The sequence below is a fragment of the Ursus americanus genome, chromosome 10 (assembly GCF_024610735.1).
Source record: "Ursus americanus isolate L20-20 chromosome 10, mUrsAme1.1.p, whole genome shotgun sequence".
NCBI classification, from domain to species: Eukaryota; Metazoa; Chordata; class Mammalia; order Carnivora; family Ursidae; genus Ursus; species Ursus americanus.
This window is the reverse complement of record NC_142136.1, coordinates 21748611-21768806: the sequence shown is the minus strand read 5'-3', so window position 1 is coordinate 21768806 and position 20196 is coordinate 21748611. Positions and strand designations below refer to the sequence as shown.

Genomic DNA, 20196 nt, shown 5'->3' with positions numbered 1-20196 from the left:
ATGCCCTAAACCTTCATCAGTATGATCCTAGGTCTATGGATAAATGAAGGAAGAAGAGGCCCTGTTCTTAAACAACTCAAAATATTGTGGAAGAGAAAAACAAACAGAAAATAAAAATGCTGTGTAAACAAGGATACATGAACAAGAAAAGAGCTTAGCACGGGAGGAAATGCATGAATTCCATCCACAGTGACCTCTAATGAGTTTAAGATAAGTCACAAATCATCAACATGGCTGTCAAGGTTCCGCCTGATTTGGCCCCCAAGTGATATGATCCTTGGTTATCCTTTTAGCTGTATTAAATTATATGTACTCACAAATTCCCAGCCACACTGTCTTTCTGTCAATTGCCTATTCTATTGGCTAGGATTGTTTCTCTCACTTGGAGCTTTTGCATTTGTTATTCCTTTATACTAAAATAATTTCATTACAATTCTTTCCATAAGTGGTTCTTTAATTTCCTCCAGGTTTCATTTTGAGTGTCAACTCCGCAAAAAAGCTTTCTCCACCTTGTTATTTGAAGCACCATCCCTGCCTGTTATATTGTACTTTTGTAACCTTTTGTTTATCTTGAATTCTTTATTTATTTGTTTCCCTACGTGTTGGTGTTGGCTATCTTCCCCACTAGAGTAGATGCACTGTGGAGCCAAAGAACTTATTTGCGTCGTTTGCCATGCTATCCTCGATTCCCAGGGCAGTACCTAGCAGCCCCAGTTCCCTCATCTGTAAAATGGGATAAATTATAATTTGATTTCATGGGGGTGATTTTGTGAATTGAATAAGAAAATGCATCCAAATATTTAAAAGAGTGCTAGTCTATAGTGGCTGTTAAAAAAATGTTACATACTTTTTCACACTTAAAATTTTGTACTGATCAACTTCTACATGTTACAAGTGTCTGGCTACAGAGGGGAATACATATTATGTTTAAAATATACTCAGTTTCTACACTTGATCTTAGCCAAAAGGCCGAGAAGCGATAAAATATACTCAGTTTCTAGAAATGCAAACCTTTCGTATTTCATATATAATGGATACCAATGATATTATTTATAGACATAATGGAAATTTGTCTTTTACCAAATTTTCAATTTTGGGATGGCTTCTTTTTATTATCAGAATTTCTGTGAAAATTAAATGAGTAGAATGATGAGCAATTACAGAATGAGATATCTCTGGGAATCAAATGAGCCTGTATCATTACTGCTTTCTTGAAAAACTGGTGTTAGAATAATACATGAGGGGCGCCTGGGTGGCACAGCGGTTAAGCATCTGCCTTCGGCTCAGGGCATGATCCCAGCGTTCTGGGATCGAGTCCCACATCGGGCTCCTCCGCTATGAGCCTGCTTCTTCCTCTCCCACTCCCCCTGCTTGTGTTCCCTCTCTCGCTGGCTGTCTCTATCTCTGTCACATAAATAAATAAAATCTTTAAAAAAAAAAGAATAATATATGAACCTGTGGTGATCTTATGATCTTGGGATTACAGAGGAGAAGGCAAATGAGAGCAGTTACAGATATTACACTTCTGCTCTCTCACAAGAAGTGAAAAGAAAAAACAAGATGCAATTAAAATGGTAAATTTGAAGAACAGAAAAATTCCATTACTTTTTAAAAGAGCTTTTTATAAAGAAGGGCATAATTTCCATTACTGTACTTTATAATTGCCTTAAACAGTCACAAAATAGTGATTCTAAATGGAAGAGAAATTCAAAATGAAGAAACAGTCCTAGGTTGAAATGATGTAAAGCAAAACAGGGGACTCATGACAGGAAAAAAATGTCAGTACTGGGGCTGGGGGAATGGAAGGAAGATTTGTGGAAATGCCTTAAATGCACTTTTTATACCAAAAAACTCTAAGCACATAATTAGACAATTGGCTCCGAACAATCTTTTCTGAAACTTAATGTTTTACAATGTATTCAAGCTGTCATTCTTTCATGTGAACATTATTAAAGTCATGGCATTTAATTTTCCTAACTTCATAAAAAAGTAATGAAATTAATGGCATTCTGTGTTTTATCTTTTCCCCATCTTCACCTCTATCATAGTTCATATAATCATTTCCTAAATAACACTCTTTACTTCTGTTGATTGCTCTCTCAATTAATTAAGTTTTCTTGTGATTTTAAATATTAGTTCTCTATGCCGCTTTAGTAATTTTATGCTCCATTTTCTCAATTAGGAGTTATAGCTATGGGCAACATGCCATTACAAGGCGGGTTCATAGGTCACGTATTATGATTTTCTTCTAAATGTGAGCTGACTGTGTAGATGCCATCTGCACGGTAAAAAAGGAGAGGGGTGGATTTATTGTAACCTTTCCTTGTTTGTATCTTCCTTCAGGTTTGTATCAGACCTAATTATGTCAGTACAACAAATACTTTCAAGTACAAAATGCCTTTGAGGAAACTAGGAGAGAAGCAGTTGATAACTTAAAAAGTCAGTCTAGTATTTACTTTTTTAAAAAAGTTTTTACTTAAACACACAGCATTATATTAGTTTGAGGTGTGCAATATAGTGATTCAGCACTTCCATGCATTGCTCGGTGCTCATCCAGATAAATGTACTCTTAATCCCCATCACCTATTTCACCCATCTCCCTGCCCACCTCCCCGCTGGTAGCCCTCAGTTTGTTCTCTATAGTATTTACTTTAAAAAAATATATATCAACATTTATGGAACTGGTGCAGTGGGATGGAAAATTTTCCTTTATGGAATCTTACTTTGTTAATCTGATACAGACCTGATCATAGAGTTTAGGGTAGGACTATTTCCCCTTTTAATCTCTGTAGAATTATTTTATACATTTAAATATCATTTAAATTAAATGTAGAATTATTTTATACATTTAAATATCATTTAAATTAAAATGGAAACAAAGGATCATTCCAAGTGATTTAAACAATGCTGTACTTTGTAAGAAAAAGATCTTTTGTTAAAAATAGTGGGCAATTCACTAAATCTGTGGCAAAGCTGTAATTTTGACAGGAGCTAGCTATCAGAGCTTATAGGAAAAACTCATCATAATGGATAAGCACCAACCATTTTCAAACTCACTTTTCTGAGAACCTTTTTCATCGTCTTTTTTATTTATTATTATTATAGCTCTTCCCACTGTTTAAGAAAAGAATTATACCTTGATTAATTTCCTTTGGGGTATGCACAATAGAGTGAAAAGCAATCCTCTACCCAGGAGGAAATTTAAATATTTTTATCAAAAGATATCAGGGCTAGTAGAAATAATTCACTACTATAATAACTTCTCACTTTCATACATCCTTTCAAATTATCATCTCTGGTATCTAATGAATGACATTTATTCTCTTGGTGCCTGTAGCAGGGTTTTTTAAAATTTTATTTTATTTTATTGTTATGTTTTTTACTGTGCAGTCAGCATAAAAAGACTCAGATAAAATTCAGCAGAACATAACTTCATATGTTATTGGTGAATTAACCAAAATACCAGTAAACCAGTCAATACAAAATCTCAGGTGCTAATTGACAGAATTCCATCCAAACTAACACCAAAGAATTAGTCTGGTGAAGACACATTGCACCTGATGTTGAACTCTGTACCTTGCAGATTTTACCAGAATCCTGCTGCAGACCGCATACTGCAACCCACAAATACTTGATGCTATTGCAACAGTACGGATATGATATCAAATAGCCAAGCAATGAAAGAAAAAATGGATAAATTAGATTACATTGAATTTAAAATATTTTGTGCTCTAAAGGTTACAAAAAAGGTATCAAAAAGAAATAAATGCTACTATCAAAAAAGTGAAAACAGGAATTTTTTTTCCCAAACCATGTATCTAATAAGGGACTTGGATCCAGAACTTATAAAGAACTCTTACAATTCAATAATAGAAAGACAAATAAACCAATAAAAAATGGGCAAATGATTTGAATCAACATTCCTCCAAAAAAGAAATACAAATGGCCAGAAAACACATGAAATGGTATTTATTATCATTGGTCTTCAGTGAAATGCAAATCAAAACACAGTATAAATGCTGCTTCACATGCACTATCCAGTATGACAACATTTGCTTTTTGAATACGATGCTTTTTTTTTTTTACTTTCATTTGGTGTAACTACCTGTATATTTGAATATTTGATTATATATGTATAGAATATATGTATTGGGTATATATACATATTCATATATATAAACAGTCTTTATTTACCAACAGGAGTATGCATTTCTGGGTTCTCAATTCCTTCCTGTGGATTCCAATAAAAATCGCTTTTCTACTATTAACTTTTCTAACTTTATATTGATTTTTAATTTTCCATAAACACCCACACCTCTTGCACATTGGATTTCTTGTCATTTTAAAATTTTGACTTGCTTTTACATCTCCCAAGGCTTATTTATTTGTTCCTCCAAGTTGGGATGCAAAGGACGTATTCCTATCATCTTGTAAAATTTTGTGTGCACGTCAAGATTCAGATCAAATATATTTCATTCATTAACACTCACAAATCCTCTGAAGTGAAATTAGTCACCATTATTGTACTCTTGTAGTAATTTATTTGCATCTATATAGTATTACTTATTTTTGTCGCTCATGTTTGTGTATATTACTGCCTTTCTTTTGAAAGCAGGAAAAATACTCTGGCTCTTACTTTTTATGAGCTTTGTATTTCACAAGAATCAAACAATGCCCTGTAAATATAGAAGTCCAATAAATTTGAAGACTTCAATCCATCATACCCATACCCAGTATTATTTAACACACCAAGATATATTATCTCAAACCTGTAGAACTCAAATAATGTTAGTTATTATGGTGATTATCAATGTGAGTCTGATGATGAGGAAGAAGAACCAAACTTGGGGAGGGAGGTACTGAGGCTTCAACGTCCATTTTCATTCAGTTTGTGAAACATACATAAACAATAATGCAACACAGTGTTTGGAAGGCTGTGCCTGAGTTATTCATAGGGTGTATGGGACGCTAAGGTAATAAGTTTTCACTTCCCTTGGTGGGTGGATAAGCAGTAAAACCTCATAAAAGGAGAATTTTTGAAAGATGAGGAGGATTTTCCAGGTAGAGGAAGTTAAATCATGGAGGAATATAATACCCTGACATGTTTGAGGTACTGTATGTTAGTGATTATGGCTGGGGCCCCCATTACAAGGAATGAGTTAATTATAAAATCTTATACACCATAGTACAGAGTTATTATATTGTATTTTGTGTTACCTGATCAGGTTTCCCTTTCATTAAATAAAAGTCCCCATTATAAACTGTTAAAATAATACAGGTGAAAGATGAAAGATATTAAGGTGTTTTAGAAAAGAGACTTTATTTTAAAAAAGAGGAAAACCAAGAAACAGACTCCTTTTTTTTCTTTGCAAGTTTTTATTTAAATTCCCATTAGTTAATAGACAGTGTAATATTAGTTTCATGTGTAGAATTTAATGGTTCATCACTTACATACCACACCCAGTGCTCATGACAACCACTGCCCTCCTTAATGCCCATCACCCATTTAACCCCCTCCCCCCCCCCCCCCCCCCCCGCCTACCTCCCCTTCAGTAATCATCAGTTTGTTCTTTATAGTTAAAACAGGAAACAGACTCTTAACTACAGAGAATGACTAAGAGATGCTGGGGGTGGGGGGTGAGGGATGGGTTAAATGGGTGATGGGCGTTAAGGAGGGCACTTGTGATGAGCATGGGTGTTGTATGTAAGTGATGAATCACTAAATTCTACTCCTGAAACTTATATTACACTGTCTGTTAACTAACTGGAATTTAAATAAAAACTTGAAACTACATAAAATTGAACCCGATTTTTTTACAATTTTCTGTCATAATGTCCATTTTTTCATGTCTTTTATTTTTTAATTATTTTTTTTGCCTGCTTGAGAAAACCTGAATGAATACTTTATTCATAAACATTATACATGTTATAACTGTGCTTTGAAAAAAATCCCCTTTCCAAAGAAACAGGATTTATCCAAAATTTATTGGTTGAAATAAAGATATTCAGATATGTAATTGTAACAAAAGTTCATTCGATTTATATTTTTAAAGAAAGTAGTTTCACAGTATTCATTACCAGGCAATGGTGTGATATAATTTATTCATAAACTTTTCAATGATTTTAGTTTTAATTAAACATACATAAAATATCTTTTAAAAATCATTGGTTTGTTATTTTTTATTCCAGAAATGTATCTGGTTTTATTTTTTAAAGATCAACATAAAATTATATATTTTGTTCATATGCCCTTAAGTTCTAAAGTTGTTGACTTTAAAATTAAAAATTAAGTGAAAAAATTTAAAACATGTATTACTAGAAATCATAGTTAAATACATCATACATTGTTGAGGTAAACACAAGTGATGGAATCTGCAGGGGCAATATGTAAACATTCTAAAATTTAAAATTTTAATACCTATTCTGCTTCCAAGTTAAAACAATAAAATTCACATAATTTAAGCTAAAATGATCTTTGAAAAATAATTTTATGTACACCTATCCCGTAAGCCAGACAACATCAAAAGCTTAGTGTATATTCCTTTATGAGTTTACTCTATGTATACAAATCTTCCTTGACTTACAATGGGGTTACATCCTGATAAACCTGTCATAAGTTGAAATGCATTTAATACACCTAACCTACTGTACACCATAGTTCAGCTAAGCCTACCTTACGGGGCTCAGAACACTTACCTTAGCCTACAGTTGGGCAGAATCATCTAGCACAAAGCCTATTTCATAATAAAGTTCTGAGTATCTCATAAATTTATTGACTATTGTACTGAAGTGAAAAATAGAATGGCCATATGGGGACAGTCTGGCTTAACTGTACAGGTTGTTTATCATCATTATTACCCTGTGGCTGACTTGGAGCTGCAACCGGTTGCCCACTGCCCAACATCATGAGAGAGTATTATTATTATTATTATTTTAATGATAGTTAAAATACTAATTTTTAAGTGAGAATTCAGTCATGAAAATATTTTTAATTACTTATTTTTTATTTTTATTTTTTTATAATAATATTTTTTATTATATTATGTTAGTCACCATACAGTACATCCCTGGTTTTAGATGTAAAGTTCCATGATTCATTAGTAGCGTATAACACCCACTTATTTTTTTTTTTACACAGTGTAATTGTTCCTTTGGCAATATATGTATCAAAACCCTTAAATATATTTCTATCCCTCACTTGGAAGGGGGAGACTGGTTAACTAAATTATAGTAATATTAAATATCGAGTTGTTAATGGCACTGAAAAGTTATAATGTTATATTTTAATCAGTAAAAGAAGTAGGAGATTATGCTAAGTGAAATAAGTCAAGCAGAGAAAGACAATTATCATATGGTTTCACTCATTTGTGGAACATAAGAAATAGCAGGGAGATCGGGAGGAGAAGGAAGGGAAGAATGAAGGGGGGGTAAACAGAAGGGGGAATGAACCACGAGAGACAATGGACTCTTGGAAACAAACTGAGGGTTTCAGAGGGGAAGGGGTGGGGAATTGGGATAGGCTGGTGATGGGTATTAAGGAGGGCACGTATTGCATGGAGCACTGGGTGTTATACGCAAACAGTGAATCATGGAACGCTACATCAAAAACTAATGATGTACTGTATGGTGAATAACATAATAAAAAATTTAAAAAAATAATAGCTGCTTTACATTCCATTGTGTAGATAAACTATAATGGTGTATTTAATCAGTCACATATTGATGGGCTATTTTCAGTTTTTGCTATAACAAATTATGTTGCAATAAGCTTCATTATAAATATAATTTGTGTGCACTTGTGGAAGTATACTTGCATGAAAAATCCCTAGGAATGGAATTACTGAGTCAAATAGTCTGTACTATATGAAAGTGACTGATACTATCAAAATGCTCTCCAAAAAGCTTGTACCGATTTGCAAGAAACTAAAAATAATCTTACTTGGAAAAAAAAAGAAGTTTATATAAAATTCTAACATTTTCTTTAAATTATAAAATACAGTTATTTCTATTTTCCCGCTCAGTGTCCTGTGATCCTCACCTGATTACGCTGCACCTTTTCTCAGTGACGTCATCTCACATACCTCTCAGGAAATAGTTCAGTTAAAGATGAGGTGAGTGTTGATTAACGAGGCAGCTAACAAAACATTTTCCATTAGCTGAATGGTTCTAGAGAGTCCTTTGTGGCTCAGGCTTTGTTGGGTGTGATAGTTTCCTGCTGGCCCATAGGAAATAAAATGATATCTTGTTTATTGGCAAAGACAATGTAGCAAAATACTGCCAGTATTGAGAACTGTGGTATAGAATAATGACCCCAGCATGTATAAGGTGGCCGTCATGTAGTATTAAAAGCAATAGTCAAGATTTTGTGAATTTTTTATTTGTTCAAAATTAATGTTTAGCACTTTGTATAGATGTTATCACACTTTTTTTTTTATAGACATAGAGATAGAAGCATATAGACATAAAGATAGAAGCAAAAAGCAATTTAAAATGTGTAATGATAGGGGCGCCTGGGTGGCTCGGCCATTAAGCGTCTGCTTTACTCAGGTCATGATCCCAGGGTCCTGGGATCAAGCCCCGCATCGGGCTTCCTGCTCGGCAGGAGGCCTGCTTCTTCCTCTCACACTCCCCTTGCTTGTGTTCCCTCTCTCACTGTCTATGTCAAATAAATAAATAAAAATCTTTAAAAAAATGTGTAATGATAGTTTATAACTTATTCAGATTCTATATTGATCTAATAGATGTTGAAAATTAATGGAAGGCCTTTCTGAAAAAGAGTGCCACTTAAAAACTTTAGTTCATTATATCTATACAATCAATAATATTTTTGTTATTAATATGTTTACCTCTTACTTTTATAATATGTAAAACTGTTGTTGGCCCAGAGGAAAGTTCACTGAAAAATAACCCAACTAAGCTAGCAAAGATTCCAATACACATTTTATACATTATTCTTACAATAGTCTGTAAATAGAATCTAAATTACTATCAGAATTCATTGTATATTATTAAACACATACTGTATTTTAACTTTATATATGCCATATTATTTATTGATTCCTTTTACATAGTATGCCATATATATATTTTTTTTTTACCTTATTAAAGTGGGGCTTGAACTCACCACCCTGAGATCAAGACCTGAGCTGAGATGAAGAGTCAGACTCTGAACCAACTGAGCCACCCAGGTGCCCCTATTATTTCTTTATATAAAAAAAAATCAGTAAAAATGATCAATGATCTAGGTGAGTGGTAAAGAGTACTGGCTCTGAAGTCAGATTTTGTTGGTAGAATGTTGGCTGTATATGAAAAATTGACCAAACAACTTGTTTTTCTTTGCTTGGTTTTCTCAACAGTAAAATGGAATAATATTTTCTGAATCATGGAATTGTTAAAAATGTTAAATCATAAATCATAAATGTATAAAGACAGAAGAATATATAATACTTCCAAAGTACAATAAATAAATCCAGAGATAAATTGAACATTGCAAGTGAGGAGATAAATTTACTTTATATTTGCTAAGACATGGGGGCCTAATTTATTATACATCTACCTTAGGTAAATGAACACTAATCTTTTCCATTTTTGACACTCTTTTTCATACTCAGAAAAGCATTTCTTTCCATTGATAGTGTACAATGAGTCAGACAAATTGACTTTCCACATTGTAACTTATTTAGCATCCCTTCAAGGTTTTGAAAAAAAGAAGTAAACAGTTACTTGTGTGAGATTTAGCAATAAAAACATTATTTCTCCTTTGACTTTCTTCTCTATTCCTAAAATTCTATGAAATTTCTGTGACTCAAAGATTTTCTCCTCTAAATAAATTCCTGGTAAATATAATTGAATCAATATGAACATTTAGATTATGTTTGTAAAATACAGCAGAAAGGAAATATGAAGCTGAAATTAATATAGCAATGAGGTAATAAACACATTTTATTGTGAAAGGAATTTCCAAGTTTATATAATAACAGTGAGAATCTCCATGAAACGTTCTTTAATTTAACTTAATTATAGAAATGTTCTAAGGGAAAGAAAGAACTTTTTTTTTTTTTAAGATTTTATTAATTTATTTGACAGAGAGAGAGAGAGAGTACAAGCAGAGTGAGCAGCAGGGAGAGGGAGAAGCAGGCTCCCGTTGAGCAGAGAGCCCAACGTAGGTTGATCCCAGGATCCTGGGATCATGACCTGAGTGAAATGCAGACTCTTAACCAACTGAGCCACTCAGGCATCCCAAGAAAGACTGACTTGTAAGAGTCTATGTTCTAACATATTCTCCTGCTACTTATTTCATTCTATGTTCCTACCAACTCTATGTTTAGGATAGCTTTTAACATGGAGGAATAATTGAGACACTGGTGAAGATAATACCTAGCCCTCCCATCGGGGAATAGAAATGAGACAAAAGATTTTAAACTTCCCCTCCCAGTACAGCAGTATTTCTCCAACACCTGCTACCATCACAAAGCTGGCACTTAAGGTTTTTGTGTATTTTTCTTCAACTTTTTAAATCAATTTGTGAAATTCAAGTTAATCGAGGTACTAAGGACTAGAGAAAACTTTAATGTGTTTTTGTTCCATTTATATTATCACTGTTAGGAAAGTTCAAGGTACCAAGGGAACAGAAGGGTGTTGTGTCGTCTACTTTAAAACTCAAAGAAAATCATGTAGGCAGTTTTTTATCCAACATAAAATAGGACATAACTCCATTTGCCTTCACAAATTGTTTCACTTATGCTGGTTCTTGGAATGTCTGTGCTTTAGAAGTTACTTCTGCAATACGTGCAATATCAATTTATGTAAAAATGTGCAAATTTGAGCAATTTGTTCTTGTTAATTTATTACTTCCACATAGCTAAATAGATATTTTAATTTTATGTCCCACATGCCTGTTATATTCATTCATGTGAATCCACTGGGAATTACTAATGCATTTTTCTATTGAAAACTTCTATTTTTTAGGTGACTGTTTCAATTTCTTGAATTAAGGGAGGATTTAACCAGCATGATCTATTTCATTAATGATGTCAGCAGGAGATAGCAATTAAATTATCCATGACTAAAAACAAATTAAAATTGTCAACAGTACATAAAAAGTGTACACTGACAAAATATTTCTAATCACAGAAATATTAATTAGAAAATTTGAATAATTGTGTTTAAGGAAGATTAACTGTAGGATAAAAATTCATTTATACCCATTTTAAAATGAGAGCTAAATAATATAAATTACATCCGTCTTCTGCTTCAGAGTAGAGAATAAGATGAATCACTTATTGCTTATCAAGTTTATATCTGGAGTACCCATGCCATACTCTATGAATTTCTTCATTAACTGTGTATTATCTGCTTGTCATTATATTTAATTTTCTCCCATAGAAGGAAACATTTCTTTTTCATATTTTATTTCATCTCTTACTTTCTTCTACTCCCTACTTTTATCTGGCGCATAGTGATTACTTAATAAAAATTTCAGAAAAAGAAATGCAGTTCATCAATGCCTCAGTACATTTGTCTATGAACTTGAGATCAGAGTTATCAGAAAAACTGTATCCTATCTTCTGATCTACAAGGCATTTTTTTTAAGTATGTTTCAGCTTTAGGGTCGACTTGTTCTTACTGACAGTGGTTTGAGATCAGTCTTGAGTTTGTTGTGATATCCCACAATTTTTATCATCTTGTGTCTGCTTCCATGAAACTTTGTGACAGGATGGGTACCTGAGTGGGTGTTTCCTGGGATTAGAGGTTTGCTTCTTAATAAGAGTTCATTCGGAATTTTAGGCATTCTCTGTCTTTGATTTATACTGAAACCGTGATTTCCATCTAGATATTTTTTGTTATTATCCTATATTTTGGGGGGAAGAAGTATTGGAAGATTTGAACTTTATTCCCATTGTCTTCATCTAAGTAGAAGTCCCTACATGCCACTCTGATAGGAGAATCTACAAATTATTAAAAAAATAAGGCTTTAACAGATGGAGATCCTGAAATGTCCTAAAAATAACATCAAAGTTAGGTTTAAAAAGCAGTGTGAGAAACTAAGAATTTGCATAAGCTTACCTTTACAAAATGGCATGTTGGGGTGACTGGGTGGCTCAGTCGTTAAGTGTCTGCCTTCGTCTCAGGGTGTGATCCCAGGGTACTGGGATCGAGCCCCACATCGGGCTCCCTGCTCTGCTGGGAGCCTGCTTCTTTCTCTCCCACTCCCCCTGCTTGTGTTCCCTCTCTTGCTGGCTGTCTCTCTCTCTGTCAAATAAATAAATAAGATCTTAAAAAAAAAATGGCATGTTATTATATAGTACATGTATATGAGTACATGTATATAGTACATGTATTTTAACTTAAGAAGTATCTTCCTTAAGACAAGAGTCCCATAAATATTAAATATAGGACTTGAAAAAATGTAAAAGCTCCTTATATTTCTTACTATATTAATGAGGGCAAATGGATTGATAGCTCTTTGCATTCCTCCAATGCCATTTATTACATGTAACAAAATTGCACATCAATGGATATAATCATACTCTTTTTCTTGGAAGAGAAACAAGGTTCCTAATAATAATTTGTGTACTATGATTTCAGAATTTAAATGTTCACTCAAAATGTCACAGTATAGCTGTTAGAATAATAATCCCTATTTCAATACAAAATATTCTTTATATACCATGTAAAAAAAAATCTGTGTTAGTTTTGGGTATTATCTTTCATCATTTTGTTTCAGTAAATATTGTTACTGATCTTGAGGCATACAGAGGCATATTACTTTTCTTGCAAACCTTTTATGTTGCAACTAACAACTGAGAATGGATCACAGGTAATATAACCTATTCGAACAAATATTTGATATCTGCATTTTAATAGCAATCTAATACTGTAGATTTTGGGCAATAAAAACCATTTAAATGTTTTCAATTTACTATCATCTAACTTTAATTATAATATATCCATATTTATAATTTATTTTTGTTATTTTCTTAAATACAGATGAGATTTTTATCACTACTCTATACCTGATAGCAATTTTATTATTTCATAAAAATAAATAAAATATTATTTTTCCAGATTAAAATGTTTTATCCTAAGAAGTAAAGCAAATTTCTTATATTTATTTTGATAAATAGTCATACAGAATTTCAAAGGGAGCATACATACTTGTGTATCTAATATCTCATAATAAATTCCCATCAGTTAAGACATATCTACACATTTACCCATAAAATCTCTTGAACTTGAAATGTTTGATAGTTCTTCATGATTAAGAAAATAATGGAATAAACCTCATTGATATATGAAAACGTTAATTTATTTGTTATAATTACAGCTAAAATAAATTCTAGTAATATTTGTCTGGAAAATCATTATTGTTCAGCAAAAATGTATCCCTGGGGATTTGACTTCGAATACTTTTGTATTTTTTAAACATAGTTCTATATAGCTCTGTAGAAACACAAACTTTTTATTTTATTATTTTTTATGTACACTCCAAATGGAAAGAATTATTTTCCATATGTCCTATGGCAAACAGACTGGTTTATTCCCATAAGATATGCTATATTTTGTCTTCATGTTGCTTCATTTAGGGCTATAAGCTTCTCAATGCTGTCATATCAAGTCCATGTGGGTACATGAAAATAGCACAAAGCAATATCTTGAAAATAAACTATGACATTTTACAAACTCATAAAATGTTGATCACAATTTATTAAATGTTTTCCTTTCAATTCATATTAGTATTTATTCAAATTATTTAAATGGATTTACAAAACAAATATTCTAGATTATGCTCAGTGTAAGGTTGTGGACACCCTTCTGTCAAAAACTATGAAAATACAACAAATTTCAAATAAATGATGAATATGTGTCAGGGACTACATGCTAGAAAACAAAGATAAATAATTTTAGGGGACTATGTGAGAAATTTGAAAAGATTAGAATTGAAGAAGGAATTCTCTAATAACTGAAAATGGGAATAGACAAATACACAAATATACAAGAGATTTCAACACTCCTCTTTCAGTAACCAAGGTAACTAGTACACAGAAAATGAGCAAAGATATACAACTGAACAACGTCATCAACCAACTGGAACTAATTGCTGTTTATAACGTACCCACCAACAACCAAAGAATATACATTGTTTTCAAGTATACATGAAATGTTCAACAGGAGATATCATGTCATGGGTCAAAAAATCTAAATATTTTGAAATTATGCAAAGTATGTTCTCAAATAATAAAAGAATTAAATGATAAGTAACAGAAAACTCATAGAAAAATCTCCAAACATTTCAATATTAGATGACAGACAGTTCTGTGTAATTCATGAGTCAAAGGGAATGTTCCAATGGAAATAAGAAAGACATTTTAATCTAAATGAAAATACAATATATCAAAATTTGAGGAATTTACCTAGAACACCGTTAGAGGTAAATTTATGGCAGTAAATGTTTACATTAGAAAAAGAATAAAGGGTTCAAATCAGCAATTGAAGCTTCTACCTTTGGAAAGAAGAAAAAGCAGAGAAAAATAAACCCGAAGCAAGCAGATGGAAGGAAAAAATATGTATAAGAGTAAAAAAAAATCAATTCTGTAAAAATAGAAAAACAATGTAGGGGCAAAAAAAACACCTTACCTTATTCACAGATGGTATATTTGCCTACTTAGAAAATTCCAAGGTATCTACAAAACAAACAAACACCATTTAAAACCAAAAAAATGAGTTTTGCAAGCTAGTAGGATATAAGGTCAACATGAAAAATTCAATCATATTTCTTCATAGTGGTAATTGATGATTGGGAAGTAAAATTTTTAAAAATTACACTCGCTCAGAAATGCTTAGGTATCAATCTAATAAATCATGTGCAGATTTATTTATTCCAGATTTGATCCTAACTTTCTAAAGTTATGCACAGTTCTAAATTGCATAAGGAGAACAAAGAAACTAGAATAGCTAAAACAATTTTGATAAAGAAGTATAAAATAGGAAGATTCACTGTATTCAATATTAAAACTTGTTATGGTGCCATAGTAATTAAGACAATGCAATATTGATAAAGGGATAAGTGAGTAGATAAATGAAGCAGGATCAGGAAACCAGAAATAGACGAATGCAAGCATGGTCAATTGATTGTCAACAATACTGCAAAGTATTTTCAGTGGGAAATATAGTCTTTTTAACAACTGTCACTGAAATAATTGGGCATTCATGTACCAAAAAACAGACAAAACTGTACAGACAGATTAACTCAACCTAAGCCTCATACTTTATGCAAAAATAGTAACTATGATTAGAATGTAGATATCAATGCAATACATAAACATATAAAACACCTAGAAGAAAATCTTAGTGACCTGGACTCAATCAAAGTGTTCTTATAAAACACATGATTCATAAAAGAAGGGAAAAAAAGATAAACTGAATTCATTGCTGTTGATATTTTTTTTGCTTCTTTGAAAGTTAATGTAAATCATGTATCAGCAAAGTTACTGTAACAATTTATAAAGTACACATATAATATACACATATATGTACTTATATAAATAACTAAATAAAATAATGAGAAAACAAGTGATCTAAAAATGGGCAAAATATCTCAATTGATATTTTACCATGGAGGTTATAAAGATGGCAAATAAGCATATGGAAAGATGTTCAACATAGTTAGCTACTAGGGAAGTGTAAATTAAAATCCCTATGCGGTAGAATACCCTTTTTAAAGTGGTTAAAAACAAAATACTGACAGTATCAAGTGCTAACAAGTTTGTGGAACAACTTGCACTTCTATACATTCTTGATGACTGTGCAAAATGATATAGCCGCTCCAGAAAACAGTTTGGAAGTTTCCTATATAATTGCACATAAACTCACCATATGAAAAAGCAATATTTAGAAATAAAAACCATGTTCACACAAAAACTTGTGCATGAGTGTTTAGAGCAGTTGTATTCATACAATGTAATACAATTCAATAATAATAAAATTGTCAAGGTTTGATACATCCGACAGTTTGGATGTATCTTAGATGCATTATACTGATGAAAAATACAGTTTCTAACAATTACCTGCCATCTGAAAAGATTCTTTCATCAGCATAATGATAATCACCACTGTGTGATCCATTTATAGTACATTTTCTAAAAGACACAATTACAGTGTCAGAGAACTTACGAGTGCATGACATGGGTTAACTGCGCATTTGTGTGTGTCGTGGGGAAGGATGTGATTACAAAGGGATAAAACAAGGGAGATGTTTTTAAGGTAATAGAACTGTTCTGAAACATGATTGTGGTGATAGTTACCTGATTCTATGCAAGTGTTAATAATATTCATGAACTCTAAGTCAATAAAAAGTTTTAATTTATGGCATGGCCTATTAAAAAATTAAAATTAAATTTAAAAGAAATGAAAAAACTCTTAAATGACAATAATAAAAAGACTATAGTTTTTCTTCCCTTTATTTACATTTTTATCCCTCTACCACACCACTGGGTGGTCACACGATCACGGCTATTGTGAGATCGATATGCTCTTGTATTGTCATATAGTAATGTTATGCTTTACCCATCACAAATATAAATAACGTTGACAACCGTAAATGATTAGTATGACAAAAAAGAGCATTCACTCCACGTGCAAAGAGCAAAACATAAAACTAACAAAATGTCTTCTGAGTGAGTAAAACTATGTTTTTATTTGCCTCTGTCTCTGACACTTTATTCATCTTATTGTTCTTCCTGTGAAAAATTATGTTTCCATATTCCTTGATATTGCTAGATTATTTCAACTAAGATTGTTAAGTTTAATTAGTATTACCAAAATGTGTATTCTGCCGGGTGATATTTTTATGAAATGTTAATAGATACACCTTACATGCTCAAACACATTTTGCAAAAAATTATTTGAAACAAAGACATGATGGTATTATTATTCTAGTGATATTCAAGGTTTTTTACTTTGTTGTCTTATTTTGTAGAACTTACACAGTTTTATTGGGAATTATAGAATAATCAATATTTTAAATTATTGTTAGTAGTAATTCTAGTAGTAATAGTCTTCAGCTCAAAGTCATGATACTTATTTCAAAAGAAATTTGTGGATATCCACATATTTCTATCAAAGTGGATAGAGTGGAGAGTACGTGTCCCTTCCACACCTCCATCACATTTACCCAGTTATTCACTCTGTAGTTAACCATTTGCAGTTTCTTTCAGTTATGACTCCTGAGTATTGTATCATATTTATAAGGTCCATCCATAATGATATTTTGTATATATCCTTTCCATATATATATATATACCCTTTCCAAAACTAGTTTACTATATAATTTGAAAGATAGGTTCAATTTTTTAAAAATAAACTTTATTTTAAAAATATAAAGTTATGGGGCTCCTAGGTGGCTCAATTGATTAAGGATCTGACTTCTGGTTTTGGCTCAGGTTGTGATCTCTGGTAGTGAGATAGAGCCCCTTGTCAGACTCCATGCTTGGTGCAGTCTGCGTGAGATTCTCTCTCCCTCACTCTCTGCTCCTCCCGTCCATGCTCCCTCTCTCTTTCTCTCAAATAAATAAATAAATCTTTAAAAACATAAATAAAAAAGAAATATATAAAGGTATCAAAACAACTTAAGTGCCCAACAATGGACTAATGGATAAAGAAGATGTGAGATATACATACAAACAAGCACACACACACACACACACACACACACACACACACACACACACAGAAATACTATTCAATCTTGAAAAAGAATTCAGTCTTGCCATTTGAAATAACAAGGATAGAACTTGACGGTATTATGGTTAGTAAAATAAGTAAGATAAAGACATATACCATATGATCTCACTTATTTGTGGAATTAAAAAACAACAACAGAAAAAGAGAACAGAGTGGCTGTTGCCTGAGGTGGGGCAGTAGAGGTTTGGTGAAATGGTTGAGGGAGGACAAAAGAAACAAACTTTCAGTTATAAATAATTCATGGGTTTGTAATACACAGAATGGTGACTGTAGTTATTAATATTGTATTGCATATTTGAAAGTTGCTAAGAGAGTAGATTTTAAGTCCTCATTACAAGAAACAAAATATGTTACTACGTATGTTGTTGGATATTGACTGGACTTACTGTGGTGATCATTTAGTAATATATACAAATATCAAATCATTATTTTGTACACCTAAAACCAATATAATGCTTTATGTCAATTACATTTCAATAAACATTTTAAAAATAAAAGTATTCCATTAAAAAATGAATACAAAAAACCCCACAAATTTTAAGAGCACAATTCTGTAAATTTTTTACATAGTTTACTCACTCATGTTTCCATCTGCCATGCAAACTATAAACCAGCATTCCTGAATGTTTCCTTATGACGTTCTACTCATTGACCCTCCTTTTCCACAGAGGTAAACATTATTGTGACTTCTAACACTGTAAACCAAATTTCCTTGATTAGTACTTGCTATAAATAAAAATATATAATATACTTATTTTACACTGACTGTTTCACTCAGTGTTATAAGAATTATCTATGATGTGTACTATTCCTTTGTTTGTACATTACTGTATATTTAGCCATTCTACTTCTGACAGGCACTTGGATTATTTTCAAGTTGTTAATTAATATGAATAATCTATTAATGTGTCTTGTGGTAGCCTTTTTGTTCATTTGTACATGTTTGCACATTCTGATGTGTATAAATTTCTCTTCAGCATTCATCAGGGTAGAATGCTGGGAGCATAACTTTGGTATACATTTACTGATAGTAGATACTACCAAATACTTTCCCCATGTTCTCAGAAGCATTAAGATTATCAGTCTTTAATTTAAGCCATTTAGGTTTATGTAATAGGATAATGTCAGTGATTTTATTTGGCAAATCTCTCAAAGAATAATGAGATTGAATATCTTTTACATGTTCATTAATCATTTGGGTATCCTCACTTATGAAGTACCTGTTCAAACACCCATTTTTCTAATTTTTTTTAATGACATGTCTTTACATAGACTTAATATGAGTTTTTTGTTGTTGCTGAAAGTATGCAGATATCTCCTACTCTGACATGGCTTATCACTGTCTTAAGAATGTTTTAATATTTTGTGAATAATGTTAGAACTTGAATTTATTATCATTACTGTCCCATAAGTTTAGTGACATTGGTTTTTTTGATTAGGAAATATTTACTTGTTCTCATAAAGTATATATCATGAATGAATTTTTATCTCCTGTATTCTAGAAATTTATTGTTTTGCTTTTACATTTAGATCTACAATCTAAATGGAATGATATTTCCATATGGTATACAGTAAAGGTTCTCCCTTTCCTTCCCTGCCCTGCCTTTCCTTTCTCTTTCCTACCCTTCCTTTTCCTTCTTTTTTCTTCCCTCCCTTCCTTCAACTCTCATTCTCTCCTCTCTTCTCTTTGCTCCCTTCCCATACATATATGTATATATTGACCTAGCACCATTTATTTAAAATACCGTCTTCCCTTCCACAGCATTAGAATATCAACTTTGTTGTACACTGTGTCCAATACAGTTTAACCTTTTCCTGTACTCAGCATTCTCATGGGTTGATTTGGCTATCTTTGCACCAATATATCTTGATTCTTGATACATGTTAATAAGTATTGATAGTTGGTAATGTGATTTTTAAATTAACCTAGCATTCTATTCATGAATTTTATGTAGCCTACTATTTTTATTTAATTTTTATGAAAAATTTTCTCACTAATATAGTATTGGGTAGGTTTGCATATCTTTATTTAGAATTATTCTTATATGTAATATATAATTCATCAATTTTTAAATTTTATTTTCTAACTATTTGTTGCTAATATGGAGAATTAAAATAGATTTCTATACATTGAACTTATATGAACAAAAGATAAGGTTTAACTCTAAATTTCACTCATTATTGCTAAATTTACTTATTCAAAGTATTGATTTTCAACCCATTCTTCTAGATTTTCAAAGTGCACAATTCTGTAATATGAGAATAATGTTTATTTCTTAGTTTCTTTGTTTTTCCTTGTTCTTTATACATTTAATTGTTTTTTCATGTCTTACTACATTGTTGCATAGAAATGACTGTAGAGGTCTCCTTGGTTCAATCTCTGTTTCAGAGGTAAATCTACCAGTATTTGATCATTAGGTATAAACTTTGACTTTTTGAAAGCTATTAATTATT

General features: G+C 31.8%; 1 non-coding gene across 1 annotated transcript; it reads right to left on the bottom strand.

Annotated features, from left to right (window-relative positions):
* Positions 1 to 782: 782 nt before the first annotated feature.
* LOC123801194 (U2 spliceosomal RNA) lies at positions 783 to 981 on the bottom strand. The gene has a single exon (XR_006782151.2). It is a non-coding gene; the product is annotated as a U2 spliceosomal RNA (small nuclear RNA).
* Positions 982 to 20196: the final 19215 nt, after the last annotated feature.